The 9,455-nt window shown below is 52.7% G+C and overlaps 1 pseudogene; it reads right to left on the bottom strand.

Moving 5' to 3' along the window:
• Positions 1–367: 367 nt before the first annotated feature.
• LOC140264906 (annexin A4-like) lies at positions 368–6,318 on the bottom strand (annotated as a pseudogene).
• Positions 6,319–9,455: the final 3,137 nt, after the last annotated feature.

Raw genomic sequence — 9,455 nt, 5'->3', positions numbered from 1 at the left:
TCATCCAGTTGGGCTTTTGCCCATTATACTGTTAGATGTCAGTGTTAGGAGTAAGTCATTAATAAATTAATTTAGTGCCTTTATGTATACCTTCTTGTTACTCCTTTTTCCTCACCGCTGCACACAGGAATGCGCTGCCGCTCCCTGAAGCCTTTCTAACATCAGCGCATTGGAAACCTTTGATGCTTGCTTTAACAGTCATTTGCATTACGGAGGTCTGCCACGTGCTGAAGTAAGGAATCAATGCAGCGAATAGCAAAGGGAGGCCGGCCGTGCGCAGTGCAGCCCTTCCAGCGCCATCAGGTAGATGTCAGTGAGATGCCTGGGGCTGGGCGACTTAAACACCTGCTGGTGATCACCTGCCAGCTTACAGGATGGCCGGCAGCATTTCCTGTACCCGTGACAACACCTGGCTTGGCCATAAAGACATTCCTGGAACAAAGGCTGAAGGGGAAATAATGAAACACGGAGGCAAAAAGAGAATAAAAAGCAACGGATGGCAACAAAGATAGAGAAAGCAAGTAGGAAAGCTAACCATAGCACAGAAAAGCAAAGCAAGGGAAAGAATGGAAAAAAGAAAACTTGCAGGAATGGAGAAATGTGGGAAGAGCTGTGCCCCTGCTTGCCACAGGAGCTGCATGGGAGGAAAAGAATCTGGGCCAGAATGTAAGAGGAACTCCTTTGGGTTCTGTGTTTGAAGCACAGCTGAGAAGCCCGGGAGGAGCTGTGGGCTGCTCCAGGCCACCTTGCTGTCTCCCCAAGAGATGAGGTGCATAGGCTTGGCAGTGGCTGAAGTGCTGGCCAGAAGCAAGCATCCGTGTGGAGGAAGGCAAAGAGCGGAGGAGGATCCAGGGTAGCTACCGGGCATGGCCTTGCTCAGCAAGGGGAGGAAAAGCCTGGAGGGCATGAGCAGGGAACAGAGAAGGGCAGGCAGTAGGTGTGAAGCTGGGAGCAGAGAATGGTTTGGGTTGGAAGAGACCTCAAAGATCACACAGTTCCAACCACCTGCAGTAGGCAGGGACACTTCCCTCTACACCAGGGAGCTCCAGGTCCCACCCAGCCCGGCTTTGTGCACATAAACAAAGACAAACTAGTCTACCCCCTGAAACCTGTAACAGCCACTCAAGGGGACACACAGCACCTCTCATCATTTCATTCCTCTGCGTGCAAGGTTTAAAAGCAGAGCGCTCACCCACAACCAGCAAAGCATCTTCCAGGTCTCCTGACCTCCCAGATTTACTACTGTCTGTTATGTCCTTGTTAGCAATGCCTCTGTACACATCAAAAACTAGGAGGAAGAGTCCATGGTAGTGAGTCAGAGAGATCCAAAGGACCACTTTGCAAGAACAAGCTCCTCACGTGCTGCACGAACATTCTATCATTCCTGCAGCACTGCCAGCTAAATCAGGACCTTCCCACTAAAATAATTCATTTCCATTGCTAACATGCTTACTAATTGGCCTACAACAACTGTTCCCATTTTCAAGACCTGGCAGATGAATTTCTCAGCTCCTCTCCCCCCTGCCCCAATGGTGGTCACACTCCATGATCTCTGCTTTCCATGCTAGAGCAGCAGCAAATTGTACTTAGGTTTCTGAAATCCCTTCCAGTCTCAGAAGGGAATAAAACAGACCGAAGGGAATGGATGCAATGTCTCGCTATGACACCTGTTGACCCAGAATAGCTTGCACTTACTCAACACCTATGAAGCTCCTATACAAGCATCACACACAAACAAGGAAGGGAAGAAAAACCCAGGACGCTGGGGAGGGGTCCTACCTCTCAGGAGGTGATGCCTGTTCCATGTATAGAGGACAGACATAAATTGCACCTCATCTGTTCCCCATTTCTTCTCCCTCGCTTCGTACAGGCACTTATTATGGATGACAAAATAAGGCTCATGGAGAAGACTGGGTATACACAAGATCTTTAATTCATTGGTGCTAGAGAACTGCTGGAACATACTTGTCCAGATCATGGATATTTTCCAACAAGCACCAACCAGGCATGGCAACTCACAGCTGAAATGTCATTGCCCCTGCCAAGTAACCAGTCTACCTACAGACTTCTCATTGGAGACTTGCAAACGAGACCAGAACCCATTTATTCCCATTTCATGGGTTGGCTTCTCTTCACCACACATCACATGCACAAGAATAGATTGCTCTTGCAAGGAAGCACGTTCCTACACACCTGAGCATCCCGCTGAGCAAGGGCATCATCCACATGCTTTCCCTCATCTCTGTTACCCTGCAAAGGTACAAGGACAGAAGACACAGCTCACCACAGCATCTACTGGAAGCAACCCTTGAGAATTCCCTTGAGAATTTCCCACTCAGAAACAGCTGCAGGAGATGGCTAATGGAGTCCTTCAAAGGGAATACTAGCTTACAAACACAGTGACACATCTCAAATGTGCTTTGGGCTTCCTTCTGAAAGAAGCAGCAGCCCACTTTATTGGGACATTTAGAAAAGAGCCCATGGCATTCGTGCACACCCAGAGTCAGAATCCCCTCCCTGCAGAAGATGGGTTTGAGGAGCAGGCCATGAGACACGCAGGGTGAGAAAAAGCCAGCCTGGAGCTCCTCATCGCTGAGCACAGAGCTGCGCCCACAAGAAGATTCAATCCCTTCTCCCCTCTCCCCTTCACTTGGCTCACCGTTGCAAGTGACACAAGGACCCTTGGAAAAATGGAAGATGTGTTTGATACGATGTCATCCTCAAGGGAGCAGCCATACTCTCGCAAGAACACGGCACACGGCATCTGCTGGAAGCAGAGCCACCACCTGGGTGCCTCCCACGTTTGCCAGCTGTAACCTAGCTAAGTACTGAACTGTGCCCAGGGCTCTCAGCATCACTGCAGCAGTCCATTCATCATCATTAGTGCTACAGCCTCCAATTAAGAAGCACAGACAGTAAGAAATTGGCAAGAGAGCCATACGTCCTGCTGACAGACAGAACGCTCCTCCCCATTTCATTTACATCATTTCAGTTGCCGGTGAAATTCTAGTCTGGCTCCACTCTGAACAAACAGCCACAGCGAGGTTGGCCAACATGTCACACCTAAAAGTTCCCCAGATTCCTTCCTCCTCACACCTGCCTGCACACACACAAACTGACTGTCAGGCAGCAGGACAAGGCCCGGCCTTTCGCACTACTTATAAAGCCTGGAGTTCTCATGAATGAGACGAATCTCTTCACTGGTGCGAGAAGCCAGAATTTCCATCAGGCAGCCTTCATCTGTTCCTGCTCCCCAGGGAATCGCCAAGGCAAGATTTAAGATACCAACAGCTGCTCCAGACGTGCAATCAAGTTTCTTTAAGAGCTAATAATAAATTAAGAAGACATTCATAGTAAAGCAGTAAGTCCTTGGCCTGAACTTCAACAATACAAAAGAAAGATTTCCAAACCTTCACAGCCCTCCTCAGTTCATGCACATCAGACGTGGCGGTGGGAGTCATCATCCCAACCATCACCCTCTCAAAATTCCCACTCAGCAACCACATCAAGTCACCAATCAAATCCTAGAAAGCCAAGACAGGAGGAAGGAGGTGGCAGAAGGTACGGCCTTCCAGGACAGACAGAACCGAGCTGTTCACCTCTTCTCTTTAGGCTCTAACCCTCCTTGCATCAACAACTGCTCTGAACTGAACAAAAACAAAACAACCTTGGTCAAGGAAATTCTCCACCGACCTTTCTCTTATGGAGATTGGGTCCTTTGTCACTTTTCACCCAAGTGACACAACCACCTTCACACATCTCTGTAGATCTTTTAGGTGATCAGAACTTGCTGACATTGGGAAACATTTAGTTTGGTCAAGATGTTGATGATGATTTCTTCATCTGTGCCTGCAAGAAACAAATGGAAGCCAGTCAGGCTGCTTGCACAAGAATCAGAACTGCCCCCTGGTCTTGTGCCGCCCCCAGTTCCCTGCACAGCCAGTTCTCAACAGCCCCAGGACCACATCCATGCACACAAAGCTGCCAGGACCCACTCCACCAGAGGAGCTGTATTTCAGGACATAAGAAAGGCAGCTGCGTTTCCTCTTCCCAACTATTTTTAGGGCAGTTGGGCAGCAGAGCAATACAAGCAGCTGCGCTTCCCTCAAACAAACCACCAGAGCAGCCATTCCCAGTGCTGGGAAAAAAGAACAACAAAAAAACTTGACGTGCGGAGGGAGATCAACTTACCAAAGCCCTTCATGGCCTTCCTGAGTGCTGTGCTTCTTGCTCAGCGCTGAAACTCGAAATCCCCTTGATTGTTGCCTACGGCCACAAGAAAAGGATTTAGCAAAGGCAGACTTGCACCCGTGCACACAGAGAGTTGAATTAAAACAAAACAAAGCACATAAAAGACGTGAACACAGAGATAGTAAAACTCCACCCACACAAGTGATGTTGCATCAGACTTCTGTCTCACGCAGCAGTCTATTCTAGGGGGACTTCCAGGCACATCAGAAAGATGCCCACAGGGGTACAACTATATGGAGAACATATCTCCATGCTGCTGCCCACAGAGTCTGCAGTGAAACAAAAGCTGGACCACCTTGCATCTGTGTCCAGTCCCACCAGGCCTTCTTCCTAGCAGTTCTCCATGTCAGTCATAAAGCAGTGTGCTCCCATCATAGCCCTAGCTACTTCTCTTGTAGCAGGTAAGGACCATTACTCAGCACCATTGCTTTTGCTCTACTCGGCACTGGTGAGGCTGCACCTGGGGAACAGTGTCCGGTTCTGGGCTTCCAGTACAAGAGACAGCTGGACACACTGGAAAGATTCCAACGGAGGGCTACCAAGATGGTGAAGGGACTGGAAGATGTCTTCTATGACAACAGCCTGAGAGAAGTAGCTGCTCAGTCTGGAGAAGGGGAGCTCAGGAGGATCCCACCCATGGCCATCAATCCTTGCAGGGAGGGACAGAGAGAATGTAGCCAGGCTGCATCCAGTGAAGCCCAGTGCCAGGACCAGAGCCTACCACCAAACATCAGGAGCACTCCTGCACTGTGTAAGTGCTGCAGCACTGGCACAGAGACCCAGAGAGGCTGAGTGGTTTCCTCTAGGTGATCTCCAAGCCCAGGATGTGGCCCTCGGCACCAATTCTGCTGGCCCTGTTGCAGCAGGGCCTGGACCAGATGGGCCCAGAGGTCCTTTCCAACACCAATCATTCTGTGCTTCTGCAACACACCACGACACGCTGTGTTTGGCTCAAACTGGCCATTCACAAACAGCTTTCTCCTGCCTCTTGCTCAGTGCCATCTCTGTGGGATCACACTGCCTCCTACGATCCAACTCTGTTCCAGTCAAGGTCAACACCAACGCAGCGCTGACCTTCATGGAGCCTGGGCTTTGGGAAACAGGCACAGGAATAACCACTGCACGGGTGGAACCTTGTGGGTTGAACCAGGAGGGAGCAGTACGCCCAGAGAGCTTATCTGGAAAAATACTTCCTCTGGGTACTGACATTCAGTTGCATTTTCCATTCACTCTCAAGCAGGAGAAGCACAGACGTGTGGGGCAATATCTTCTCGAAGAAGGAAACAGAGAGAAGTTACAAATTAACTCCTCATAAAAAGACAGACGGTGCTCCTCCTGCCCCATCCACACTCCCTGTGTTTATCTGATTGGAGCAAATGCTGGGCAAAGCGTGGTAGAGCAAACAAGCGCACTCACCACTGCTTGAGGTTTTGGTCCTTCTTAGGGCTCTGTTCCAGCAGCAGCTGCCGTCTGCAACAAAAAACAGAGAAAGCAGGAGTTTTCTAGCAAAGCATCAGTGGTTAAGAAATGCTTTTTCTATCCCGAGAGTGACAGCCTGGCGGAGGTTACAAAGAGAAGCAGACCGCCACCCTCGTCCTGCCCACAGTGCCCGAGTGCTGCTGTCGTGAGCCCAACACACGGCGTCCCCATGTCTGTGTGCACTGTGGAACCCCACAGATGTGACAGCGGGGTCTGGCTTGTGGGGCGCTTCTCCAAGGAAACCAACGCACGGTGTCAGGAGGGGAGGAGGAAGCAGCTCATCCTGCCACTAACGCTGCCATTGTGCGTCCCTCCCCAGGACTCCTACAGCTTCCTCTTCCCAGCCCCGCTCACCTCGCAGGCTGCAGACACTGCTGGGCGCTCACACTCGATGGATCTCATCTTCTTCTTGTGCCTCTGGGCCACTCTCTGCAGGGCTGCGCTGAGTTCCCGCAGCTGCAGCAAGAACTGCTGCTCCTGTGCTGACGGATGGAGGAGTTTCGTGCCGGCACCCAAAGCACGTTGTCCCCAGGCTCCCGGTGCCACGGCAGGATGCTCCTCCCCCCCATCGCCCCTCAGCTCTCGCATCCTCCTACGATCTGCCTAAGGACGCAAAGACCCTGCGGAGGGATCCGGACGGGCTGGTCGACGACCGATGCCCACCAATAGCATGAGGTTCAACGACAGCAGTTGCCGGGTCCTGCGCTTCGGTCACAACGAGCCCAGGCATCGCTGCAGGCTTTGGGCAGAGCAGCCGAAGGCGGAGTGGAAGAAAAGATCCGGGAGATGCGGGTCGACTCTCGGCTGAACACGCGCCGGCAGCGCGCCCAGGTGGCCAAGAAGCCCACTGACAGAACCAGCAGCGCAGCCAGCAGCTGATGCTCACCGCTCTCCAGGAAGGCCGGCGTGGAACGGGGCAGCGCCGGCTTGGCCTCGCTGAGCTCCACCAGGTCGCCGCCCTCCTTCTCCTCCAGCCCCAGCCGGGGCCCTGGAAGCAGAGCAGGCGCATGGCGCGGGGCGGCGCCTCGGTGATGACGTCACGAGGGCGCGGGAACGTCGCGGGCGAAAGGGAAAGCCCCCAGCAGGGAGCGCTCGCCCCATTCGGCGGACCGACCAATGGGAGCGCAGAGGAGGCGGGGCCGAGCGCGGCTTCTCCGCCAATAGCGCTTGCGGGCGCCGGTCCGCGCTGCCGGAGTTGCGGAGCTCCGCGCGGGTCGAGCGCTGCTCCGCCGCCCCACGTCCCCGCCGCCGCCTGTGCCGTGCCTCGAGGGACGCCGGGCGGTCAGGCGAAGCCAGCGCAGGGGCAGAACTGAGCCGTCCTCCGGAGTCAGCGTGGCGGTGGGGCGCTGCTGGGCGGTGAGAAGCGGCGGCTGACCGCGAGCGGCGGAACGCGCCCGGTCTCGAGGAGCAGCTCCTGGCTGAGCCGGGCAGCCCCGAAAGAGAGGGACCGATCCCACGGATCGAGACGTGTGAAAGCCTGGCAGAGAATCAGGCGGGCGCCCGCAGGGAGGTGCAGAGAGGACGGAGCCAGAGCGCACCCGGTGGTGCCCGGCAGCGGGACCGGAGGCACGCGCTGCAGCACGGCAGGTCTCCCCGTAGCGCTGCCACCACCGTGCTTCTTCCCTGCCGTGCGCTAGGCAGGCTGCAGAGCACGTCCATACAGCGCACGCCCAGAGGTGCCTGTCCCGTACAGTGTGTTCAGCGGCTGGGGGATGTTGGGCTGGTTGCGGTGAACCAGGAGCTGCAGCTCCTCAAGCTCTTCCTCACTGACAGTCTGCCATCACGGCTGCTGCTGCCGTTGTCCCTGTTGCCTTGTTTTGTGCCTGGGGAAGGAGATGGTCACGTACTAACCACATCCCTCCCTGTGCCTCCATTCACTGCAATAGGAGCTGAGTTGAGTGCACCTGTGGGGATGTGGCACCCACAGCCTCTCTGGGCAGCAGTGCCAGGGCCTCAGCTCCCCCTCAGTGAACAACTTCTCTCTGACTCAGAAGAGTCACAGGCACGTTAGAGGAGTTTCTTTTTTCCTGTACAGTAGGGCTTTGCCTCCAACTTTGGCTTTGTTTCTATCACTAGCTATCAGATAGCAAAGGAAGTTCAATGCAGTGCAGCTGGTGCACTGGGGCAGCAGCAACATTCACTGATGGTGCTTAGTCCCTAGAGATCACACCATATCCTAGACCAATGCAGGAGAAATTATTCTCTCCTCAGCAGATCCTATACAACGTTCCCATAACCCCTAAGGACTCTCTTCCAAGAGTTTGGACCTCAAGCCCAGCCTCTTCCAAACGCTGAAAGGAAAATCAAGAGCTGTTCAATTTCCTTGACATTTCTTGCCTCTTACATTACACTATGACAAGCTTAACATGGAATGGGCTTCCTGGCCTCAAATAGCAGAAGTAACCTCTCAGTTAGGTAGGGATATCCATTTTTCATATATATATAAAACAAACAAACAAAACAATAAGAATGTTTGCACGGTAGCAGAATGCTTACAGTGAGACACCCACAAGCAAGATCTCTGCAAAGATAGTTGTCTGATAGAATCACAGCCTCATGAAGGCCATCCTAGAATTAACAAAGCCAAGTGTTCTACAGAAAGCTGCAAAACAAAGGAGAGCTTTTCACACAACAGAAAGTGGGTACAACTTAAAAGGCAGCTGTATGGGAGCTGCTGAATTATGGCCTGAACCTCTGATTGACCAGCTGAGGCAAGCCCTGAGTCAGCTGTGGGAGCATAGGTGAAGGCAGTTCCTCTGTGTGACTGGAAGGGGTGCAGCCTGGCTGCAGCTCTGAAGGAAGGATGTCTTTCTGGAGATTGCTCCTTTGGGAGGTTTTATTATTATTATTATTTTCTGTGAGCCTAAGACATGGGTTAGCATTTTCATTTAGTTTTCCAACATGATCATCTTTCTAGCTGTATGATCTGTAGGTACCAGCCTAAGCACACCACTCTGTCGATTTGTTGGCTATACAGCAACTGAGCCAGTCTGTTCATTTGTAGCATTAGAAAAGCACACCTGTTTGCTCCAGGAACAGACACGGTCCATTTAAAGCACAACAATCCCCAGTTTTTGCTGAGTTAATTTCTGCTATGCTGATACACAATAGTAGCTTGTAGACAAGCACTCTGGCTTTGGAGATAATGATAGCAGGGGATGAGGAGGTGGAGCTCTGAAGGAGCACTGAAGAGCTCAAGAAACTGCAACATGAGCAACTGAGCCAACCTAGTGGCTCATTCCTGCTCTTTGTTGAGTGCAAAAGAGCAGGCAGAAAGAAAACCAAACCCGGGGAACAAATGCACGCAATGCATTCAGGACACGAAACTACAGCAGCAACACAAATGTTTCACTAAGAGCTCTGCAGCCCTGCCATCATCTTGATGCTCAGCTGCTGCTGTGTGCAATGCTCCACATGCAGACCCTGCAGAGCCCAAAGGTCTCCTGGGCCGCTGTCACCCACCTGAAGGTTGCAGGGTGCCGTGCCTCCTTTCTGTACCCGCTTCCAGGTGTCATTTGCAAGACACAGGAAGCGCACCTGGGTCAAACAGCAGTCGGATAACACAAAGGAGAAAGCACCGTGGCAGTTCTCCTTTAGACTCTGCAGGCTTGAATCTTCACCAAACCCTGTTGTGCTGCAGAGAGCAGGTGGCAGCAATTCACTTGCATGAGCAAGGGGTGTGGCCTGGTTCCAGCCCTCCGGAGCCTCATTTCAGGGCTGGCTGC

This window comes from Excalfactoria chinensis, unplaced genomic scaffold (assembly GCF_039878825.1).
Source record: "Excalfactoria chinensis isolate bCotChi1 unplaced genomic scaffold, bCotChi1.hap2 Scaffold_341, whole genome shotgun sequence".
Classification (NCBI taxonomy): domain Eukaryota; kingdom Metazoa; phylum Chordata; class Aves; order Galliformes; family Phasianidae; genus Excalfactoria; species Excalfactoria chinensis.
Note: the sequence above shows the minus strand (reverse complement) of the source record. Positions and strands in the feature narration are given on the sequence as shown.